This window comes from Nelumbo lutea, chromosome 5, assembly GCF_056320005.1.
Source record: "Nelumbo lutea isolate HS-2025 chromosome 5, American lotus-T2T, whole genome shotgun sequence".
NCBI classification, from domain to species: Eukaryota; Viridiplantae; Streptophyta; class Magnoliopsida; order Proteales; family Nelumbonaceae; genus Nelumbo; species Nelumbo lutea.
In genome coordinates, this window is record NC_142688.1 from 48,525,898 (window position 1) to 48,550,165 (window position 24,268).

Genomic DNA, 24,268 nt, shown 5'->3' on the forward strand with positions numbered 1-24,268 from the left:
TTTATATCTGCACTTTATTACTCCTCACAACTAAATGGCCAGGCATTATGTATGCAACAAGTCTACTCTCAAGGTTTATGCAAAGACCAAGTCAAGCTCACTATGAAGCAGCAAAAAGGATACTAAGATACGTGGAGGGCATGAAAGAATACTTCATTTGGTACAAATCCAAATGAAGAGTACCTCAGGCTATGCCTTCTCACAAGGTTCTGGAATATCTCATGGGTATCAAAGAAGCAAGACACATTAGCACAATCATCCGAAGAAGCTGAATACATAGCAGCGGTAGCTACAAGTCAAGCTATATGGCTAGGAAGAATACTCGAAGACATGGGTGAAAGGCAAAAGGAACCAACAATAATCTATTGTGACAACAAGTTTGCTATAGCAATGGCAAAAAATCAGTATACCATAGCAGAACGAAACACATTGCAATCAAGTACCACTTTTTACGAGAGACAACTAGCAAAGGAGAAATTGAGCTCAAGCACTGCAACTTTGAAGAATAATTAGTAGAAATTTTCACAAAGGCATTATTTTATTCAAAGTTTGAGTTGTTACAAGAGAAATTAGGAGTTACAAGAAAGTGTATTAAGGAGGAGTGTTAAAAAAATAATCCACTTTCTAGAAGTTTTCCAGAAATTCGAACTTCTAGAACTAATTATCAGGTATGGGATCCTATGTTTGGTTAACTACAAAGAGAGATGGAGAGCGAAAGAGATATGTGGGGGGGGGGGGGTAACTCAAAATGTCCACTTAATGGAATTTGGGCATTTGGAGTCTGCTTCCGCGTTAACGTTAAATCTGAAATAGGGAAAATAACGTATTTTTGACTTTTGGCTTCAAGTTGAGATGCCAACAGAGGGCAGACCAACATTTAACCTCATCCACTTTTGCACTAAATTGCAAACCACATTGATCAAACAACACTTGAGGAAAACTTCGCACTCCCAAGTGCCCTCCTCTAAGATAGAAAAATTTGAGACAATCATTGAATACTTGAACTCTTGCAGCTCGCTCCTAAAAACACCTAAACCCATTATTAAAACAAAACTTTTGATGTAGTTAAGAGCAAGGTTCAAAATATCGATACGTATCAGGTCGTACCATCGATACATATTGTAACGAGGCCTTTTGGATTCTCCCATATAGGCGGTGTTTCGGGTCGACGAGTCTTTTAGGGGGTAGACTAGCCTTATACCGGCCCCTTTGAACTAGATTCGAAAAAAAAAAACAAAAAAAAAATCGATACAAGCCGATACGCCTTTTATATTTTATTTTCTCACCTATCCTCATTAATCTAATAAATCAAAAGAAATTTGCTCAGGGGTGATTATTTCAATCCAACTCAGGCCAGCTCCACATCACGTCCACAAATTCTACTCTCATACAAATCTCATTTATTTGTTTTATATTCAAATTTTATTTAATTGGTTAATTGTCATAAAGTTATAATTTAAGCCTAAAATCTAAATTTAATAAAACATACTAAAATTATTAAAATATTAAATTTTACTAATCTTTTATCTAGGAACTATTAAAAATTAAGAAATTAATAAAAATCAGTAGTTCACAAATTAAAAATTCAAGTGCTTTGAATTATATTTAAAATAATTAATATTAATAAGAAAATTAAAAATAATTTTTTTGAAGCTAAATGTATAATTTTGTTAAAATGAAAAAAGAAAAGGGGAAAAGTAAAAATAATAGGATAAGTAATAATAATAATAATAATAATAATAATAATAATAGTAATAATAAAATAATAACTATAAAATTTATTAAAAGTAATAAAATAAACCATTTCCATTCCAAATAAAAAAATTAAAATTTAATTAAAAAATAAATCTAAAAATGGCACGATTAGAAATATCATAAGGCTCCTTCTAATTAGGGATAATAGTTTATAATTTAGCCTAACCTAGCTAGACCTATAAATTTTTATGCTCAAGCAATTATTTTCTTCTGAGCTAGGTCTAGCATAGATTTCTACCTAGCCCACAAATATTGTAGGTAGTAGTTCTTTAAATTGATCAAATTTAGATCGGATCCTAGTGGACCCACATCCACATTCAATTATGAAATCTCCATCTCCACATCTACATCTAATTATTATGTTAGATTTGGGATCAAATGCAAATTTAATCTACAACCATTTTATTGTGTTTAAAATGACAAAAAAATGTTTTAAAATGTTAATTATTTTAAAGTGTATATGTATAATAAATGTATATAAATATAAAATATTAAATTTATCAATTATAAATTTATATAATTGTACATAATATCCTTATGTATACATAATTATATTACATATATACATAAAATAATAATTTTTATTGAACTTGGATTTTAGGCAGACCGAATGATGTTAAATCCACATTTGATCCAATTATTAATTACATACTAGTTCTAACATCCAAATCCAGGATTTTCAGATTTAGAGTCAAATCAGGTATCATACTTTTGGAGTCTATTAATGGCCCTACTAGGTAGGTCCAAGCTAAGCAACCCCTAAGCTCAACCTGGAAGTTATATATGAGGTTCAAAATATTGATATAGGGTGATATGTCGATAGTGTGTATACACTGTATCGGTACTCTTTTTTTTGTTTTTTTTTTTTCAAATATGGTTCATAGGGGCTGGTTTAAGGGCAATCTATCTTCTGAACCACTTATCGACCCAACCTCGATACGATACGTATCAGTCAATGTAGCCTGATATGTATCAATATTTTGAACCTTAGTTATATACATATATATTTAGATAACAAGTATCATATAAATATATAGATCAGAAATTTTATATATTTTTTATAATAAACTAAAACTACATAGAAATTTTAATTTGTAAAAGAATCATAGCTTAGTTAACATAGGCAATCCGTTACCTATCCCAAGCCTTAACAAACATTATTATGCTTGGGGGTGTGGGCTAGGCTGGGCTAGGAAACCTTAAAAACTATTAATACACTATAATGATTTCGTGGTTTGTTATCTTGGCTGTGTTTTCTCTGTTTTTGAAATTCTGGCTTTGGTGGGATTCTGGGTTCGATTTGTTACTGAGGTTTGATTTGAACATTGCGTTTCTTTTGTTTGTTTCTGGAAATACTTAGCCCTCGCTACTGCTCGCTTTTAGCATTCCTTTTCTTGTTGACACAATCGATTTTCTAGTAATTTTTGGGTGAAAAAAAAATGAAGGCTTATTTTGATCAGTAAATGAATCAATCAACAACTCGTATTTCATTAAAAATTTAGATAACTTAGGTCTACTTTTGAGAATTAAAACAGGTTTAACAGGAAATATTTGGTTTTGATGATGTCTTCATTTGGATCTTCTTGTTTAATTAACATTTACCTGCTTTGAGTTAGAGGGTCTGCTCAAAATCCTAAGGTATTCTTATTTTCAGGTAAGCTAATGCCCTATTACAGTTCCAGTCTGCTTGATTTTCGCTCCCCGAGCAAGCTCCTTTTTTGAGTTCTACCAACTGTCAGTTCAATTACTGTTTTGTCTCGGAGAACCATTTCTGTGCTGAACCAGTTCCTAGATAGACCTATGACAATTTGTGCTTTAATATAATTGGAGTTTTTTTTTTTTTTTTTTTTTTTTTTTTTCTTGTGGAGAAGTCCGGTTTGTTTTTTCGATAGTATCTCCGGACAATTTTTTGTTTTGTTTTTTTTTTTTAACTTTTGTCTAAACGTCTCCCACCCTTTTCAGTGAGTCTCTGAACAGACAAATCTTTGCCTTTAACAACTACTAGACAATTTTCCTTCCACTTCTAACTCTTTCCTTCTTCCGAGCTAAACTTTCTTTCCATTTTTATTTTCTGTGAACGATGTATTATTTGAATTTACTTAATTTTCTTTGTCCTCCTGGTACAGAGATAAACATATCCTATAAATTCCCGAGCGTGATTTTCACAAACCTTTCCTTTTCTTATTCCCCAACTTCAACTTTGTACTGTTTGGGAATTATTGTACCAAACCTTTGGTTTTCTCTGTAATTGCTACTGAAAAGCTGATACCAGGTACCAAGCCGTAGAAAAGTAGATGCACTACTTGTGATCTTTTAAAAGTTCTCAATTGTGTTTCCACTAAATTTGATAGAAGTTTTTCGTCTTCATCCCTTGTATACGAAATATCAAAGAATTATGCATCAAATCCAGCATCCATCTTAACCCTCTCGACTCCCCGTCCCCAAGTTGTGCATCAACATTTCCTGCGTTTTTCCCTTTGCTACCCGAATTATGCTTGTCATGTTCACGTTTTATTTGAAATTTAGCTGTTTTTTTTTGCACGGTTGATTCTTTTTTCTTACTGAAGATATTGGGTCCTGAATTTCAGGATCAATCAGGAGGAAAACCTGCCAAGACTGAAGGGGAGGATGGTAATGGTTTACCACCTGCAAGTGTGAAAGAGGTGACAGATCATGATACTTCCCTAGTGATAAATGAAAACCCCAAAACTCCCTCGGTTGACAAAGAAACTGCAACACCAAAAGCTAGCAAGACTGAAGAAGAACAGAGCGAGACAAGTATCCCACAAGAGAAGACCCTGAAGAAGCCTGACAAGATACTTCCATGTCCTCGCTGTAATAGTATGGATACCAAGTTCTGTTACTATAACAATTATAATGTCAACCAACCTCGGCATTTCTGTAAGAATTGTCAGAGATACTGGACGGCCGGTGGAACCATGAGAAATGTGCCTGTAGGAGCTGGCCGTCGCAAGAACAAGAACTCTGCCTCACACTACCGGCATATTACTACCTCCGAAGCCCTGCAAACCAGTCGAGCTGATGCCCTAGATGGAGTTCACCACCCAACGTTGAAACCCAATGGCACCGCTCTCACCTTTGGCTCTGATGCGCCTCTATGTGAATCCATGGCTTCGGTTCTGAACCTCGCAGAGAAGACAATGCGGAATTGCACCACTAGGAACGGGTTTCATAGACCAGAAGAGCAGAGGATTCCAGTTTCCTCTGGAGCAGAAAATGGGGATGATCGCTCAAGTGGATATTCCATCACTGCATCGAATCATACAGAAGAAGGAAATAGAGTGAGTTTACAAGAGCCAGTGATGCGGAATTCTCCTATGACAATATTGAAACGCAATTAAGCTCAGTTTGGAAGGAGTAGAAATGCAAATATGAAGAAAATACAAGGTTTTGCACTCAACATATTTGTATTTATACTCCTTCCAAACTGAGCCTTAAGTGAAAAGCATGATAATAATTAGAAATTGATCGTAACCTTGCAAACAATGACAAAGATATCCAGGGCCATTAGTGGAATTGGAGCAATATGTGTTTCTCCCGCAGGCAGAATTGTTCATTCCTCGTGCTTCCTCGCAAGACTTATTGTTGTTTCGAATTGCCCAATCCAGTACTATTGGACGTCGAATGCCAGAAGTTACAAGGTCGTTCACGTTGTTTCTGATATTCCAAAGTTGTGACACTTGCCACTCTAAGTCATCTTGATCGGACAGAACAACAATCCCGCATCTACTAACATTCCATGTGTATGTGAAGTTGTAAACGCTATGAATCTGTATTTGAAAATCAGCGATACCCTTGGGTATCGTGGTCTGGCAGCATCCAAATCCACTGCATGGTAAGCTCATTATCACTTTGGTATCGTTCAAGCATTTTGAGGTGCAACCCACGTAGAATTCTTTGCCATTGTAGTCATACAAAGTAAGACAATTACAAAAGAATACAGAGAAGGATAATTTTTCTCTCTATCACATACAATTGACAATGGTAGAACACTACAAAAATATAGGTTTTTGCCGACGGTTTGGGACCGCCGACAAAAACTACATGACCATCGGAAATGACCAATGCCGGCGATCTACCGGCAGTCTTTCTTTGCCGGTATAGCCACCACCGGGGAAACTCATGATCGCCAACAAATTTGTACAAACCCGCCGGCCTAGGTGGCATCAATTTGGACTATAAAATTAAGTATTGCCGGCATTTTGTCAAAACAGTTGGCTTATCCTTTATTATACCGGTAGTTCTAAACCGCAGGTAAAGTAAATAAATAAATAATTTTTAAAATATAATATAAATACCGATATTACAAACCGTCGGTACAAGTAAAAGCAAACCACTGGCATGATTTTCAATTTACATATGTGCCGATGGTTTAGACCACCGACGTAGACGCCATGGACTGCCAGCGTAGGTTTTGGTAAAAAAGCCCTACTCTCTTAGGTGGCGGTCTGAATCGCCGGCTTTAGTTTTGTCAAAAACTGGCTGCTCCTTTAGGCGGCAGTCTGGACTGCCGACCTAAATTTTGCAAAAAGTGTCCTGCTCGTTTTAGTGATGACCTGAACCGCTGGCTTAGATCATACTTAAGTCGCCATTTAGGCCTTATGTATAGCTACGCCAGGCCATTAGGTGACCGCCGGCTTTGGTCACTATTAATTTTTTTTTTATATGTTATTTTCAACATCTTTTTATATCTGCACTTTATTGGTCCACCACTATAATACATACTTAATACACTCTTGCAAATTGATATATGGAAACTTAAACAACTTAAATAAAAATTAAAATGTAAAACTCAATCTATTAATATGAAGATTAATCATTATAGCATCGAAAACAAATTGTTCAAATACAGTTTATTGATCTATGACAATTTATTGTTCCTTCGATCTTTGACTGCTACTGCCTTCTTCCCCTGATCTTTGGCTTCTACAACCTTCTTCCTCGGATTGTTCATCTTGCCAGAATAATTGGAACGCTTCAGGGCAACCAGGAATTGGTAATCCTAAAACTCCCCTACCTGTACATAGATTACAAACACACAAGTCATAACACAAGTTTGAATGGTATATGATAATATAACATGCATAGAACACAATAAATAAGTGCCTTTTACATTCTCCTAAGAATAGGTAGTTGAATTGAAAAAAAAAAAAAAAGAGAAAAAAGTGTAGGAAATCGAACCCAAGTTAATTTATATCTGGGTTGAGTTTGATGATAGTGCAATTATGATTGAATATATATGAAAATGGATTCAGGACTATAAGAAAAATAAGCTGATGTGAATAAATGCAATTGTAAACTCCAACAAATTTAAATTAATATTTAAAATCTGTAGATAGATATTTCCTTTTATTTCTTTCTAGATCCTAAAATGTTGAACAATGGCATACAAGCAGGCCACATATGCACAGAAAGCCACTGCTTAAGCCTGTGCCTATCTTTTATAGAAAATTGACACTTCTACACCCATCATGGTGATGCTTTCAGAAAGCCACTGCTTAAGCCTGTGAAGCTACAATATATCTCAACCAAGCAATGAAAGGCATCCGAATCGAAAACTTAGACTTCTCATGTGCCCACTTATAGAAATGGTAAAATTATTCATCAATCACACACAACCACAGCATGCCATTTCCACCAATATCTTCTTTGGTAAATTTCCACAAGTAGTAGAAGAATGACTGTTGTAGGTACATTGTAAAGAAAACATCAAAATAAACCATCTTAAATGGTTACTTGTTTAGGTTATGGCCTCTGACAATCAGCCCATCTCTGTTCCATTATGGTGAGCCGCAACGTGATGTGGGCTCGCCTAGAAGATCATGGAGATTCAATATTTTGGGCCCTTTGTGCCACATTCTCAGCCATGAGGCCTAAGTTCCCAAACCCATACCTCAATTTACTTGGAACAAGATTGGCATTTTGGACAACACATTAAAAAAGACAAATGGCACTGTACCCTACCAACACATTAATTGAATGTGAAGATCATAGTAGAAATCTACTAGTCTTTCTTCTGTCACTAGGGTTAAAAATTGGTCAATAGGGTCACCAATCATTCAAAGTATCTGCTGAACAGGAGAAGACAGTGGAGAAGCTGGGAATATCCCTGTAAGCTTGTGGATCAAAACCAGATCACTTTCATTGTGGGCAAATCGTCATCCGCAAGAAAATAAAGTGTTTTAGTGAGCCTGTATTGTGTAGCCAGCTTTGAGTATTGGTTACACTGATTAGCTACTGATGGCACCCACAATTTCTGGATAGAAAGCTGGAAAGGAAGGTCTTGGGGACCCAAAGTCAGCCAGTGAGCCCTACCAATTATACCTTCATAGGTAGAAGATCAACCTATTCTGAAATCTCCTAGGCATGGATGTAGATGTAGACCTTAAATCAAAGTAGCATTCTGGTGCCTTCAAATTTCAAAAAAAAAAAAACAAAAAAACAAAAAATGTAGACCATCATTTTCCATCTAAAGTAGTAAGACTTAATATATACAATTGAATTGGCGAGAAGGAATGGGAGATGAATTCTTCTTCCCCTCTTCTTCCAGTACATGAAATAAAGTTGAATGAAATCCCGGTAACTACAAGAGTTTCTGACAGTTTATATTTTATACATCAATATGTATAGAGCTTTTCAATAAGTAGCCATCTTCCATATATCTTGACTCAGCAGAGAAGCTAAGAAATTAAGAGCATTTCATTTTAACAATCCTCCATTCTTTTGAAGCTAAGAATAAGAGTATCACAAAGTAAAGAAAAAATGTGGCATGATTAATACAACAGCATCTTTATTTGATTTAAAAGAATCACCTGTGATTTAAAACCCCATCAAATTTGAGATTCTAACCCAAATACAATTATCATTTTTTTGTTCAGCCTTCTTGATCTACCCCCGTCAAACCCTTGATTCATCCTAATTTAATTTTGAAATGCTGATGATATCTTAACAGCATTGTTGATGAAGTATGAAAAGCATCTCAATAATTATTTTTGCCTCAAGAAATATATCAGCATAAGAACCGAATTCTTTATTTAATTCTTAATAATGTGGTGATTCAAAAGAAAAGAAAGAAAGAAAGAAAGAAAAGAAGTGGGCCGATCAGATTAAAATCTTTTGGTAATTTTGTATGGAGAAACTAATTTGATCTGATGCTATTTTTTCTTTCTAATAATGAACGGCACCAAACGATCTTCAACAAAAAAAAATCTAAATATGTAATTATTTCTAACCCTGATCTAACACCAGTACAGTATGCAAATCTGAACCTCACTACCCACAAATCTAAACTTACCAAAAACCAAAATCCAGGGGAATAGAACTTGATAAAACGAAGTAGAGAAACATAAACAAACACTATCAAACAATAGCTACTCAACTCGAGCTTCTGATAACCAAATAAAAGGGGCAGGGTGGAGAGCAACGAGATCAGCTATTGTTTCAGCAGTCTGGGAAGAGAGGAACACTAGGATCTTCCAAGGAAAAGGAAAATCAAAGGATGAATTCGTAGAAAAACATAACCACCGATTTCTTAAATTGGCTGAAAACATTGGATCTGTTCAAGGCTTTTATAGTAGATGACTGAGATTGGAGTACAGTAGCAGGCTCCTCTTCCTCATTCCCACTATTCATGTAAGCTGATCTCCTCCTCAACAGAATAAAGCTAAATTTTGGTGGTAGTTCTGTAGGTAACCCTGATCTCCAACCACCTTGATGATTGAATCCTTCCCAAAACTTTTGACCTTTGTCTCATCCCCTCCTCCTAGAGAGGATGCCTTTATACCTCTGACATGTACTCAAATCAACTAAGTTTTGTCCCAATTATATGGGGTCAACTACATTGGATCTGTTCTGTCATTCTACTATGTTCAGTGCTATATTTACTGTTAAGTTGTGGTCCATTAAATCATTTCTCTACTTCAACCCATGTCCTTTTTGGTCTGCTCTTCAGCTTTTTCTAGACACTCCAACTTGTAAAAATCACTCACTGGTGCTGTAAGCAGTTTACAACACAGACATGGTACTCAATTTGAAGTCTGCATATGAATTGTTGTTGTTGTTGAAAAGCAACAGAAGTGATTGTATTAAAAAATTTAAAATCTCCCAATGGCCCAATTCATGAGTGACATGCTAGATAATACACAAGATGCAAGACAAAATCGAGGAAATTACAAATTTACTCATAGCATAGGTAATCCCCATTCTAGACTCTCCTTTACAACCCCCAATCAAGTACTTAGCTCATTGCAACATAACTTCAAAAGGTCACAACCTGGTTTTTTTGACATTCTGTTTTATTATTTGGTTGTAGAAGACAATAAGGCAGTTCATATCAGATATCCTATTACAACCTGTCCGACTTGAGTTAAAACCTCATTCTTGTTGCCAACGAGTTCTAAATGCTAACAATGCAAAGCTACCTGGGTAAAGCAACAAACCAAAACCTATCATGCTACAGTCTCAAATTGATGACAGTAGTAGACCAATTCATCAAAGTAGTTCAAGTCAAGTGATAGTGAAACCTCTGTTCTACTCAACTAGCATGCAACAAATCAAGATTGGTGCCATGGGATTAATGCTAACATGAAATCATCTGTTCTACTCAACTAAAATACTAAATTAATGCTAACCAGAAATACTCTCTATTTTACCAAACTCACAAAGGGGGATAGACTGATGTTGCCCTGGGATTATGTAGATACAAGCAAACTCAAAGATGATAAACTGACCCAAGTTCTTATTTTCATAATGGGATCTTCACCCATCTTGAAGGGAAGAAAAAAAATGTTTAAGGAACACTGAAGAAGATTTCTCTTGCAAATTCTCGTTAAAAAGTAAGATATACTCAAATACACCACAGAAATCACATCAGCGCCCCACAGGCTCATCTCAGTGTGCATTGGGAACATCTCTTCTACTTGTCGTTGAAAGATTGATGTTTTCAATACACGGTTGGAATGTGCTGTGGGGCATGCCCTGTGGGGCCCCGAGTTTCCAGAATGCAGTCCTAAGAATAATTCAACACTGTATGGGTGTTAGATGGGGCAGGGGCTGAAGTGGAAGCTAGGGCGGCCAAGCTTGCCTTCCTGGAAGTTACCCATTACCTGAAGGACCAGATTACCCATTTTGATAAGCACCGGATTGGTGCCATTTTCTTATTTTGATAAGGACCAGATTGGTGCCTTCTTAAAAATCTACTCAAACCACTGACCCCAAATTACCTCAAGGACCAGAAATCTAGTTAAGGATTTAGAAAATTAAAACATGGAGGGTACTCATTCAAATTTGCCACAGCTTGGCATGATAATCTGGAATAAAATTATTCAAATTTAGAAAGACTTTAATCTGGAATAAAATTAAAATCAGTTTGACTTAAATCAAAACAAATAGGAATTGCTAGACTTAGTTCAACAACCTCTGAGTTCAAAGGCAGAATATGAATAATAAAGTTTTTAAGGAGGGAGTGACGGATAATAAATAGGAACAATAAAGTCTTTCAGTTCAAAACAACCAGTGAGTAAGACTTTAAGGAGGGAGTGAGGGATAATAAAGTCTCAGTTAAGCAACCTCTGAGTTCAAAGGCATCTTGAGGGGTGATCTTCAAATGAACTTGTTAGAGATCCTGCGTTCATCTCCTAGACCATTAAGTATTATTACCAGAAGCTGTCCTATACCAGAAGTGTTGGAGTTGAATGTAAATTTTGATGGTAGTGGCATTGGTAACCCCGTTTCAGCAGGGGTTGGTGGTCTGTTCAAGAAGAGGGATGTCAAAATTTGGTGGGGTTTTAGTGGTCCGATATAGGGGTGTCAACAGTATTCAAAAATCCGATTTCGAATTCGATATTTGACATAATCGAATCGAATTCGGATAATTCGAATATTTAATCGGTGGAATTTGGATATCCTATTCTTACAGAATAGTTAATCGGATTCGAATTCGGATATGACCTGATTCGATTCAATAAATATCCGAATTCGATCGATTATTTAATTCTTATATAAAATATTTTATATAATATATATAATAATTAAGTTATATAAATAATTTATATATTTATTAATTATCTAAAATAAATAATTAATCAAATTTGAATCGAATCGAATATTCAAATATTTAATCAGATTCAAATTCGGATATTAATTTTCAATGTCCATCAGATATCAAATCGAATTCGGATATCAGATTTTCTAATCGGATTCAAATTCGGATATTGCCTGATCCGATTCGAATTCGATCCGTTTACACCCCTAGTTTGATAAGGACATCTCACTCAACAAAGGCTGAAATTCTAGCTATCCTCACAAGTCTCTGAATTGCAAAAGACAAAACTCTGCAAACACAATAAAATGGTTTGGAGAAAAGGATGGAGGTCCTTGGAGGTTAGTCCACTATCTGACAGAGGCCAGAGACATATTGGGTTCCTTGCATGTCAACCTTAATTGGGTTCCTAGGGAACTAAATTCTATAGCTGATCAATTGGCAAAATTTGGATCTGCTAGGCATGGTGGTACAGAAAAATAAAATATACCTCACCTAGCCTAGGGTTGTCAATGGCCTCTGATGTCTGATGTCTGTTCTGACATCCAATCCAATTATCTTGGATTAGGATTATGTGTTTACATAATCGGATAGGATTTGGATTTTGCAATCTGCATTACTGGATGTGGATTTAACTCCATCCAATCTAGTTAAAATCCAAATTCGATTATATTATAATATTCATTGATTTTAATATATAAATTTAGATAGTCATATTTGAAATTATAAAATATATAATTGTATATTATATTATATATGAAAATATATATAATATATTTAGTATGTCTTATTTATATGAATTTATTAAAAAGTCATCAACTTTTTAAATTTTTTCTATATTTTAAAATTAAAGCAGTGTCAGATTAAATTTGAATCTGATCCAAGTCCATTAGGATTCAAATTCGAACCCAAGATCTTCAAATCTGATCAGAATTGGGATTGGATTCAGATGTCATTTTTCAATATTCAGATTGGACTCAGATATTGTTAAATGCAATCCATTTACAAACCTCACCTAGCCCACTACTCCTAATTTACTGATTATCTATAAGTGGGATCAAGTGCTGGATCTGCAATTGAATGCACATCCATCAAGCAAGCATGTAAGTATGGTCTGCTACTAATAAATAACCAGCAGGTCCAAATGCATTTTCTGCAGCCTTGGTTGAAGCATTTTATTGTGACTGACCATAAAATATACACACAATTCCTATAGTTTTAAATTCAAAAGACCAAATCATCTGGTCTTTTTGATTTGATCACTACAACTAGGGTTGTAGAGATGAACCCCCTCTTGATGTGCTCAATTGTTTTAAAGTAAACTGCTAATCATACTTGTCAACACATCAGGTGATTCTAGGTGACAGTGGGGTACCTAGTTGCCCAGGTGGGCTCCTAGGCAATGCCAAGATGATAAGAATTTTATAAAATAAAGATCTAAGTTTTTGATATATCACTAGTTTTATATACCATTCAGCATACATATCATTTGAAAGAATAACAATTCTTGTGGTTAGGGTGCAACCAAAGCATTAATGTGCAAAAATCATGTGACTATTTTACTTTATAAGAAGCTTACTTTCCATAATTTTTATAGTGAGGGAACCTCTATTTGTACTAAATTTAATGCTTTGATGGCCTTCAGATTTTCTTATCTCACAACATTTTGGAAATAGTGGTTTAGAATGATAACCAATGTTTGTTTGATATATTCATTGATAAAATACCCACACCCTTGGCAAGTAGGCATCTAGCAATGTATCTTTCAAAAAATAAAGAAAACAAATGTTAGCATGAGCCTTTCCTTTTCTTAAACATTAAAACAAGGCAACAAGTGTACCAACTTCATTGCTAATAAGGGTATCAATGAAGAAAACTTCTATGATTAAAATACCATCAATGAGTTTCCAAGCATGGCAATGTTGCTACATGCTTAAAGAATACTTTGGTATTCCGTCTATTTGTGTAGGTCAATGGTCTTGTTGGTTTATGATTGGTTTTTTTTTTCTATTTTTTAAACCTTGTATTGGGTCAGGATGAGAAAGTTAGGTTGTGTGCTCTATTTTTGGGTGAGGTGCTTATTACTCTGATTGCCTCATCTGGACTGACTCTCTACAAAACTCTATTGCCCTGCTTATTGAGGCTGAAGGTTGATAGATATAGTCAATTAGTTGTAATTGAGATTTTTTACCAATCAGAAAAATAAAATTAGGGGTGCAACTTGAGTGGGGATCAAAAACACTTTATAAATCTTATTGAGGCTGAAGGTTGATAGATATAGTCAATCAGTTGTAATTGAGATTTTTTACCAATCAGAAAAATAAAATTAGGGGTGCAACTTGAGTGGGGATCAAAAACACTATAAATTGAATCCTAATGAATCCTTGGCTACTTTCTACAGAAAAAGAAATTCCTATGAGTTGATAGTAGTGACAGTACCCACTAGTGAAGTAGAGAATTATCTAGTTTTTTGTAGTGAAGTAGAGATAAATTATTGCCACTTTCAATTTTTATTGTGTTTTCACCTATAGTTTCCCCACCAAATAGGGCTTTTCTTACAAGATGATGATAGTAAGGGAAATCTATGAGTCTAGAAAATAGTACATAACTAGTAAAGAAGAAACCCCAATAAAATGTTAAATAAAAAACTCTTTAAGAAACCTAAATTCTCCATCTCCAAAAATTTGAACATGAAGACAGATATATATTCTTTATTCCTCAAATGATTTCTTTATGCTTTGACATACCTACATTTGAATTTGGCTTGACCTACTGCCGTGTTTATGCTTCAACAATCCAATATGTCTCTTCTATTTAGGGCTTCACAAAAGATTGGGGTACCAAATAGAGGCCGATGGATGAATCCCTGCATATGAGGGGAAAGAGAGGTGAAGATATATAAATAAAGATGTCTCATAAGAAAAAAATATAAAATCAGAAAGGAGAGAAGATGAATATCATTCGCACAAGCAGGAATGGAGTACCAGGAACAAATCTTCTGGCTTCAACTCAAACCCTCTAGTTTCAAATCTTCAAATCTTTATTCACAAATTCGTGGCTTCAAATCCTTCTCTCTGAGCATATATTCACAACCAATCCACAGTTATCTTGAAATCTCCACTCTCACATCTGCAGTTCTCTTGAAATCGAATTCTATGCATGGATTCTCACAGTTCTCAAATGATAAGTTAAATGGAGGAACAAAGATATGGCATCGAGATTCAAGGAAAGGATGATTTAAAGTGAGAGATATTCGTCGTTATGTTTAACGAATCCCTCCTTTGGCACGACATAGCTGTTTTGGCGGGACCCCTGTTTCACTGGTCAATTGGTTATTATTTTCTTTTTTTTTTTTCAAAATAATAACTGCCGGGACTCATCATTTGGTTACGTTATATGGCCTCTTAAAATTTGACCGCCGAATACAAGCCCCAGCTTATGGGAAATTTCTTGTAATGTAACCAATTTTTTCAAGAATCTGTGGTGCTACAAGTGCCAAAGGTGCATGGGATACCTTAAGAGGAGTTTCAAGGCAATGCCAAGATACCTATTGTTAAATTTCAAACTCTTAAAAGGGATTTGGAGAATATGAAAATGAAGGATTCTTAGACCATTAAAAATTATTATTCTAGATTAAGAGAAATTGTCAATCAATTAGTGTGTAGAAAAATATAATCCAATAATAACCACTATTGAGGTGACAAAAGATATCACCACTCTCTTAGTGACAAAATTGGTAGGCTCTTTAGAAGCTTATGAAAAAAGAGTAAGTAGGCGTAATGAAAGCTCTATAGAGAACACCTATCAATCCAAGCTCAATATAAGGTCTCAGAAATCCAAAAGAGGTGAAAGAAAATTTAGAGAAAATTCCGAAAAAGATGAAAGTTGTAGAAACGAGAAAAATGGAGGAGATATTAGGATAGATAAAAAAAAGGAAAATATTTGCCATGCCATATTTGCAAGAAAACTAGTCATCTTGAGAAAGATTATTGGTTTCAGGGAAAACCATAATGTCAAAATTGTAAAGAAATTTGGTATGTAGAAAAGGATTGTTGTCTTAAGGAAAGACAACAAGTTAATTACTCTGAAGAGAACGATAAAAATAATTATCTATTCTATGCTTGTCATGCTGCTTCAAAAGTGAAGGATGATACTTGGTATTTGGATAGCGGCTACAGTAATCACATGACAGGTAATGAGAAGATCTTTAAAGATATAGGAAAGTCAGTTAAGTCACAAGTCACGCCTAGCAATGGGGAATTATTGGAGGTCAAAGGTAAAGGACCTATCATTGTTAAGACAAGGAATGGGATACAATTCATACAAAATGTGTGTTGTTAGTCCCAAAATTGAAGACAAATCTATTAAGTGTTAGGAAAATGGTGGAAAGAGGATAGTCTTTGCTCTTCAAAGGCGATTCATGCAAGATATACAACAACAAAAATAAAAATTTGGTGATTGCTAAAAGTACTTCATCAAAAAAACATGATGGGGAATCTTCTATCCATTCAATTGATGAACGACATATGTGAATGATGCTTGCTTGGTAAGCAAAATTGAAAATTATTTCCATCAAGCAATGCATGGAGAGCCAAGGCAATCCTGTAGCTTGTACATACAAATGTCTGTGGACTAATGATAATGACATCCTTCGAACAAATCAGGTACTTCATTCTCTTCATTGATGATTGTAAGCATCAGAAAATGGACTCACTTGTGACTTGGGCTGGAGACGGAATCACCACCAATCAAGTAAATGAAAAAAAGGTGATGCAACCTCTAGGATTTACATTTGAAAGCACTTTTAATTTATTAGTGACTTCAAAGCCCGAGGCATCGGCTAACCAAACCGAGTAAGACTCAGATAGGAGAGGGAAGAGATTAGACACCCCTCTCCCGGTCCCAATAGGTGGGGCTCACATGGGATTCGAAATAAGCCAAATTAAAGAAAGTAATTCAATAACTAATTAAGAGCAATTAATAATCAATAATGCTGAGCGAAAACATGAGCAAACCACCACAAGAAAAAAAAAACTAACTAAATTATTTTATTTTAATTTATCTCCCCTTTTTATTTAATTTTATCATTTGTATATATTTTTATGAAAACCATTTTTATCTTTATTTTTTTATTTTTCTATTACCTAATTTTTTAATCTTTTAATTTGTATTATCATTTTTTTTACTTCATTCCTCTTTCAGTAACATATCCTCCCCTACCACCTAAGTATGTCCGAGTTGGCTGCCTAATCCTCTCGATCCCTTTCATGCTGCTGATTCTATATAGGGAAAGATCATTTCTACGTTGTTTCCTATCTCCCATTGTCATCCCGGTTCCTCTTCTTTTTTTTTTTATTCTTACTCTTTTACATGAATGATCTGGGTGGTTATAGTCGGTGTATCTGAAATCTTTTGTCAGGAGGAAATTGAGCTCAAACACGACCACCAGTGTGCCTGAAATCTTTCGTCGGGAGGAAATTAAACACACACACGATGGGACAATTGTTAGACAAAATAAAACAGATCTGGGTAGACTTCCAGACTGATGAATCAATTCAACAGAGCTCCGTCATCAGTTCCGATGACTTCCCAAACTCTGGTCATTCATCATAAAACATAGGTAGAATGAAACAAGGAAACAAGAGAGCCATATAAAAAAAGAAACATAGGGGCATATCATTACGATAATGATAAGAATGGAGTAAGTGAAACAAAATCAATTAGTTAAACACTGGTAATGATATATGAAACAGACTTCTACGAATTACCTTACATGATTAACTTCTGCGTAAGTAGAATAAAACAAGAGAAACTCATTGAGGAACAATCAGAAATTACAGCTAGAGAATTGTAAATCAATCTGCTGAGTGAAGAAATGACTAAACATCAAAAATCAACAATTGGGAGAAGAAAATATGAACCTAAAGGCATAAGCTTTAGTTGCGTTTTATCTAATATAGAAGTTGGTTCGATGGTTATACCCATCACCAATATAGACGAAGGATTCAGTACATTACCAACTCACATCGGAAGTCTCAGTAACAGAAAAATGAAAATAGTAATAAGAAGAAAGAAGAAACGAACACCTTCGAAGTAAAAATAAAAAGTAAAATAAAATAAAACCAAGAACAGATCACGACAACAAGATTAAACTGAATGCAAATGATGAAAAAGGTGCTATAGAAAAAACACTCCCATCTTGCTTTTTACAGAGACAACTCAACACGGTCCATTGTCGTCTCTGATCTGCGATCGAATATTGCATCTGATGAAGGGAGGGTGGGTTAAAACTAAGAGAAGAGTAAGGGATTACCAGAGGAAATTACTTCGACATGAACGAGTATTTTGGCCTGAAATCGGCTGGTGCTACTGGTAATGACTAGCTTATTTCAGTGTCACACTATGTTTGAGGAATTAGTGCTAACGATGAAAAACTGATGAGGAAGACTTGATACCTCCTGAGAGATGATGTTGAATCACCGAGAAGAGAGAGTCATGAGAAGACACTGCCGTTTTTTATTCACTGCCATTGTGATGAGTGAAGTAGGGGATGGACAGCTTCTTCCCCCTTCCGAGCCCTCCCCTCAATTCTCCTTCTTGTTTTTCTGCCAAAAATGAAGCATCCAACACCTCTTTTTAAAGAGTGTCCAAGGACAGCTTCATGAATTTTTGAAAAACTAGGGTGAAATTGGTGGTTTTGGGTATGCGAGTCAAAGAGGGATTAATGGGTTAAACCGGGGTTTGGTGCAATGATGGGTGGCTCTGGTTTAAAGAAAAGTGGAGGATTGAGATTGGTTCGACCAAAAAGAGGTTTTTGTGCTAGTAAACTAGCAAGCCTGATGGAAATGGAATATTTTCCAATGGATGGGTAAATTGGAGGTGTTTTTGGTGAAAATTGGTAAGGTGAGGTTTTTGGAGGTCCTGAGCCATTTAGTGGGGTTGGATTGAGCCATATAGGCCCAGATCGGACAAATTTGGAAAAAGGCTTGATTCAACTAATCTAGGGATTCAAAACAAAATCTAGGTATGATCAATGGGAAAACAAGGTTTGCTTTGGATGAAATTTCTCAGGGTAGGGTTTTTGGGTAGTCTGAGATGATTGGTAAAATCAGATCGGTCAAATGCGTTCCGATCAAAAGGACTTGGGATTTGGCTGAAATAGAGCCTTGAAACAGAATCTTGGTATGGCAAAAGGTAAATGAGGGGTATTTTGGGGAAAATTGGCAAAGTGATGTTTTGGAGTGTTTGGAATCTGATGGTGATGTCTGATTAGTCTTGGGGGTCAAGATCGTAGAAATTTAGGTTAATGAGATATTTTAGAACGAAATCTTTGTTTAATGGGCAGACAAATGGGGGAATCTAGCTTTGAAACTTTATGGGTAGGTGTTTTAATGTGTTCAAAGTTTAATGGTGTGATTTGATCAGTTCATATGTATCAAGATCAAGGGGATTTGGGTTCTGAGTGTTTAGGTTAATGAGATTGGCTAAAATGGAATCTTCGCTTGATGAAGGGGTAAATGGAGGAATCTTGAGTTGAAATTTTATAGGTAGGTATTTTAGGAGGTCTTAGGTCTGATGCTTATGTCTAATCTGATGGTTGAGGTATAAGTGGGGGTCAATCGGGGCCATCGGATAGGTATCAAACAAGTTTGATGGAGGATTTAAGGGTTTTTTGGGTGGAACTCGGGTTTCTTTGGTTTTAGGTGTTTTGGAGAGGTCCAAAGGGTTTGATAGGGTGTTTGGGGTGAATTAAAGGTTCAGATGATGAACTGAGTAAAAATCAGGTGCTAACAATGATTATACAAGAATGACGTGGGTTTATCTTATGTATGAAAGGTCAAGAGTCTTTAAGATTTTTAAAAGGTTCAAGAATTTTGTTGAAAAACAAAGTGGCCAAAGCATAAAGGTGATCAAAAGTGATAGAGGAAAAGAATATACTTCTTATGAATTTGACAAGTTTTGCAAAGATGAAGTCTTGGAGCATTACTTGACCATCGCCTATGCTCCAAAGCATAGTGGAGTTTTAGAAAGGAAGAATAGAATAGTAATGAAGATGGAAAGATCAATGCTCTTGGAACAAGGCATGCCTAAGATTTTTTGGGCAGAAGCAATATATATTGCAGTTCATCTACATGTCCAAAAAGAGCAATAGAAAACAAGACTCCTATATAAGCTTGAAGCAGAAGCAAGCCGTCGGCACAACACTTGAGAGTTTTTTTATGCATTTGCTATTTTCACATTCTAGTGGGAAAAAGGAGCAAGCTAGAAGATAAGACAAAACAGGGAATATTCCTGGGATATAGTATGCAATCAAAAGACTATAGAATTTATAGCCTAAAGAGCAAGAAGCTAATTATTAGTCGAGATTTGAGATGTAGAGTTTGATGAGAAAGCTACATGGAATTGGAAAGGAGAAAAAGTAGAGATACATAACATCATGGTACCAAAAGTACAAAAACTAAGGCCTTTTATTAATGAATGAGAAGAAGGATAAAAAAGTCCTCAATCTACAACATCACCATCAACTCCATCATCAGCCACAATAGAAGAAAAACAAGAAGAGTTATCTCTAGAATTGCCACCAAGAAGGATGAGTCCACTTAGTGTTCGAAAGTTTTGTATGCCCTTAGCTCCAATCAGTTTTGATGTACTTTTGGCATTTAGTGTAAATTAATAAAGTGCATTTTTTATTCATGTTGTCTGGTATGTTTCTGTGTAAGACCCTTAAACTGGACACTTAATGAGACTTGTGTTAGTTTAGAATGTTCACAGCCGTTGGATAAGTCTGGGGAGATTTATCCTGCTAAGGCTGACACTGGTGTGCTGCCAAGTGTTGGGGTGGCCTGTCTCAGCTGCCAGGGTGAGACCCAAAGCACATGTAATGTAGGATTACATAAATCTTTGAATCAGACCAGATTTCCAGAATTGCCCTGGACACTAGTGATTGATGGACAAAACTAGAAAGTTACACCTGACCCCTAGACTCGATTATGATACTGCATTAGGTGTCGGATTGGGTTGTCTTTGATATGGCAATCAATGAGATCCTTAGTGGGGGTCAAAACCTGGGTATGTTGGGACAGTCTGAGAATTCATTTGAGTGGGTGATCATAGTGACAGGATCAACCCCTTTGTTGGACAAAGGTAATGATCGGGGATGCACTCTCTCTGATGGAAACCAAACTACCGGCAGTTGATTTCAATCGTTGGAATTTTGTTTTGCAAAATTTATATATAAGATATGTAGATATATATGGTTTCAAAATTTTTTCAAATGGTTTTAATTCCCGGGATCCATATGACCAGAGAGTGCAACACTGTTCCTTGCAGCCGAGGGAGAGGTTCTCTCTTGTCGAACAGTGTTTGATCATTATGGGCTGAGAGGTTAAGTGTAAGGCCATTTAGGGTTATACCTGATGGGCTAATCTTGCATCTGCTCATAGTCCCTGGGTTTTTATAAGATGTCTTGACCCAGGGACCACTTAGTGTAATTGTTGGGCACATAGAGTCCATGTGATGGGCTTAGGGGGTTCACTGGGTTCTCCAGTGAATTCGGCTATGCCTTGTAACAAAGGCTGGGCCGAACCCATGTGGCTGATGTGTAGATCAATGCTTGGGTCCCACGCTATACAAAGAAGCCCAACTAGGCAGCAGTTTGGAAGCCTGTTGAGCACTTAATACATATTGGGCCTATGCCTTGTAACAAAGGCTGGGCCGAACCCATGTGGCTGATGTGTAGATCAATGCTTGGGTCCCACGCTATACAAAGAAGCCCAACTAGGCAGCAGTTTGGAAGCCTGTTGAGCACTTAATACATATTGGGCCTAAAGCCCATATCGAACTGGCTGATTTAATTACCCACTTAAATGGTCGGATTTGAGATTCGGGCAAGCCCAAGGATTGGGTCTTGACCCTATCCATTCTTGGAGGCCAAATTCAAATAAAGATTTGAATCTGGTAACCTTCTGATGAGATCAGGAGTGGGCTGACCTAATCTGCAGATAGGATTAAGATAATTCCCTATCCAAATACAGATTTGGATTGGGATAACTCCTAATATGATTAGGAGGTTTCTTAATCGCTAAGTAAGAATAGAAACCCTAATCTTGAATTACAAGAATTCGAACCAAGGGTTTAGTAGAAAAATCCTCCTGCCAACTTCATCTCTAGAGTTCTCCTCCAGTCGTCGCCATTCACTACCTGGTTCGATCTCTCTGAGAGGGAAAGATCAAGAAGGTGTTCTTGATATCAGTCTTTGCTGAAAGGCTGATTGTGTATGGTGCTCTTCGCTTCCATCGAATTCTTGTGAAGAATTTGGTTTGTAGGTCGAACACTACTGGTTCTGTTCCAGTATCACTGCGCCATCTTCAGTGGGAGCAGATCTTGGTAGTATTCTTTGGGCGTGAACACCGATGTTGGGAGATATCGACTCTCCGTATCAGGTATAACCCTTCCCTTTCTCTTTGGTTCAGATCTGGTTCGGCTTTGGTGCGATTAGATCCTTGAATATTGTATTCTAAAATCAGGGAATATCATTCCCAGTTGGAAGGGAGGAGAGAAAATTTTTGAAATTCGCCCACCCTGTTCCGCTGCATTCTTGGCATCCATACGATGGATCTCTCCTTCCTTTCAGTGGTATCAGAGCATAGGTTCGAATCTTGAACCAAGAAAATCAGATCTGAACTTGCGCAAATGGGTAGAAGTTGTTCTACTTGGATTGGATTTGCGCAGATTGTTGTTTTTATTCCAAGGAATTGTTTCTGGATATGGGCGATTGATCTGAAATTAATTTTTGTTAAATCTGAAATTTATTTGGAACTGTTCTTAATTTATTTCTTGATTTAAATGGGTTGTTCGTACATGGAGACCGAAGTGCAGATTTTGCGCAGATAGTCTACGCAATCTTTTTGTAGTTTCTATTCTATTCGGTTTGTAAAATATTTTTTTTTTATTTTTCTAGTTTGAATGTATAGGATTCAATCAAGAATGTAATTAATTAATAGAAATTAGGTTTCTGTAATTTTTTATTTTCTTGATTGAAGATGGTGGTGGCGTTGGAGATTTGCCGATCGCATTCTGCGTTTTGCAGTTTATGAAATTGCAACCCTTGATTACTAACCTTTGTTTTGCAGGTGGTACGAATAGTCCATATCTGATTTGTGATTGTCTAAAATCATAAATATTAATTTCAGATCTTTCTTGAATTGTTTCTTGAATTAAAAAATGGTTTTGGACCATTTTCAGACCAGATTGGACCAAAGCTGTTTGGACTGAATCTAGGGTTCGAACGGGGCTATTCTCAGCCCTGATTTCTCCCACTTTTAGGTCTGAAACTAATCTTTAATTGGAAGAACCAATTCGGCCCAACCTGTAAAGCCTAGTTTTAAAGAGTTAAAACTGCAAAAGCCAATTTTGTGTAAAAGCTATATGGGCCGAACTGCTAACTGCTATTCAGCCCATATACCTAGATAATGTTAATTGTTAATATTATGGATTATAAATGGGCTTATTAATGGGCTTTACAGAAAGTAATTGATTGGATCAATTCTTCTATTACATGCGATGTGTGGATGTTTGATGTGCTACGACCATGGGCCATAAGCCTGAAAAGAGACACGTGCGGAAACCCTAGCCGAATTGGGCCATTACATACGTTAGTGGCTCTCGCGCATGCTATGGCTGAATGCACATCATTGCCATGGTGTTCCTTACGGTCATTGGATGACCCCTTCCTTTCATGGTGGGCCCCATAACCCTGAAAAGGGACACATGCGGAATCCCTATCCAAATTGGGCCACCAGAAATCTGACTTTATGAAAGTCAATGGGAGGCACTTTGTTTTGACCTAAATTAACTAAGGCGTAATCACTTGTTCCCTTCGGTAATATGAGTGCATGTAATAGGGAGATCCATATGATGGACTCTCTAAAGGCCTTCCGTCATTAGCACGATGATGGGTCCTTCAGTAATGAGGAAACACACCATAAAATTGGGCTATCCATTTGTTGTTGGGTTTGTCAAAGTGTTTCATAAGATGATAGGGGCGTCATAGACCGATGTGGGAGGGGCTTCACCAGAAAATAGGAACTCTCTCACGGTACCTTGGTGTAACCTAAATATGATGGGTGAGCACTCACTAGACAGAAAGGTTTATCCTAAAATGGCTATGAACCTTGTATGGCAGAGGCTAAAGGGAAACTCATATGATGAGTGGATATGATCCGTCACAGAGAGGTGGTGGGGTTATGCAGTTGAAACAGTTGGTTCCACGCACCCTATGTGATTTCCCACATTTCTAGAGACATTTCGCCGTCTCCATCACTGAGATAGGAGGGAAATGTCAGAGATGAACAAATAGAAATGGAACATAGATTAAAATCCATATCTATGTAGGTAACATGAGTCAAACTAAGGTTGTGGACTAACGTTTTGTTGTTTTACCAGAAAATGGGA

At 36.3% G+C, this 24,268-nt stretch overlaps 1 pseudogene; it reads left to right on the forward strand.

Moving 5' to 3' along the window:
* The first annotated feature begins 330 nt into the window (after window positions 1-330).
* On the forward strand, window positions 331-5,117 carry LOC148852241 (cyclic dof factor 2 pseudogene; annotated as a pseudogene).
* The last annotated feature ends 19,151 nt before the right edge of the window (window positions 5,118-24,268 follow it).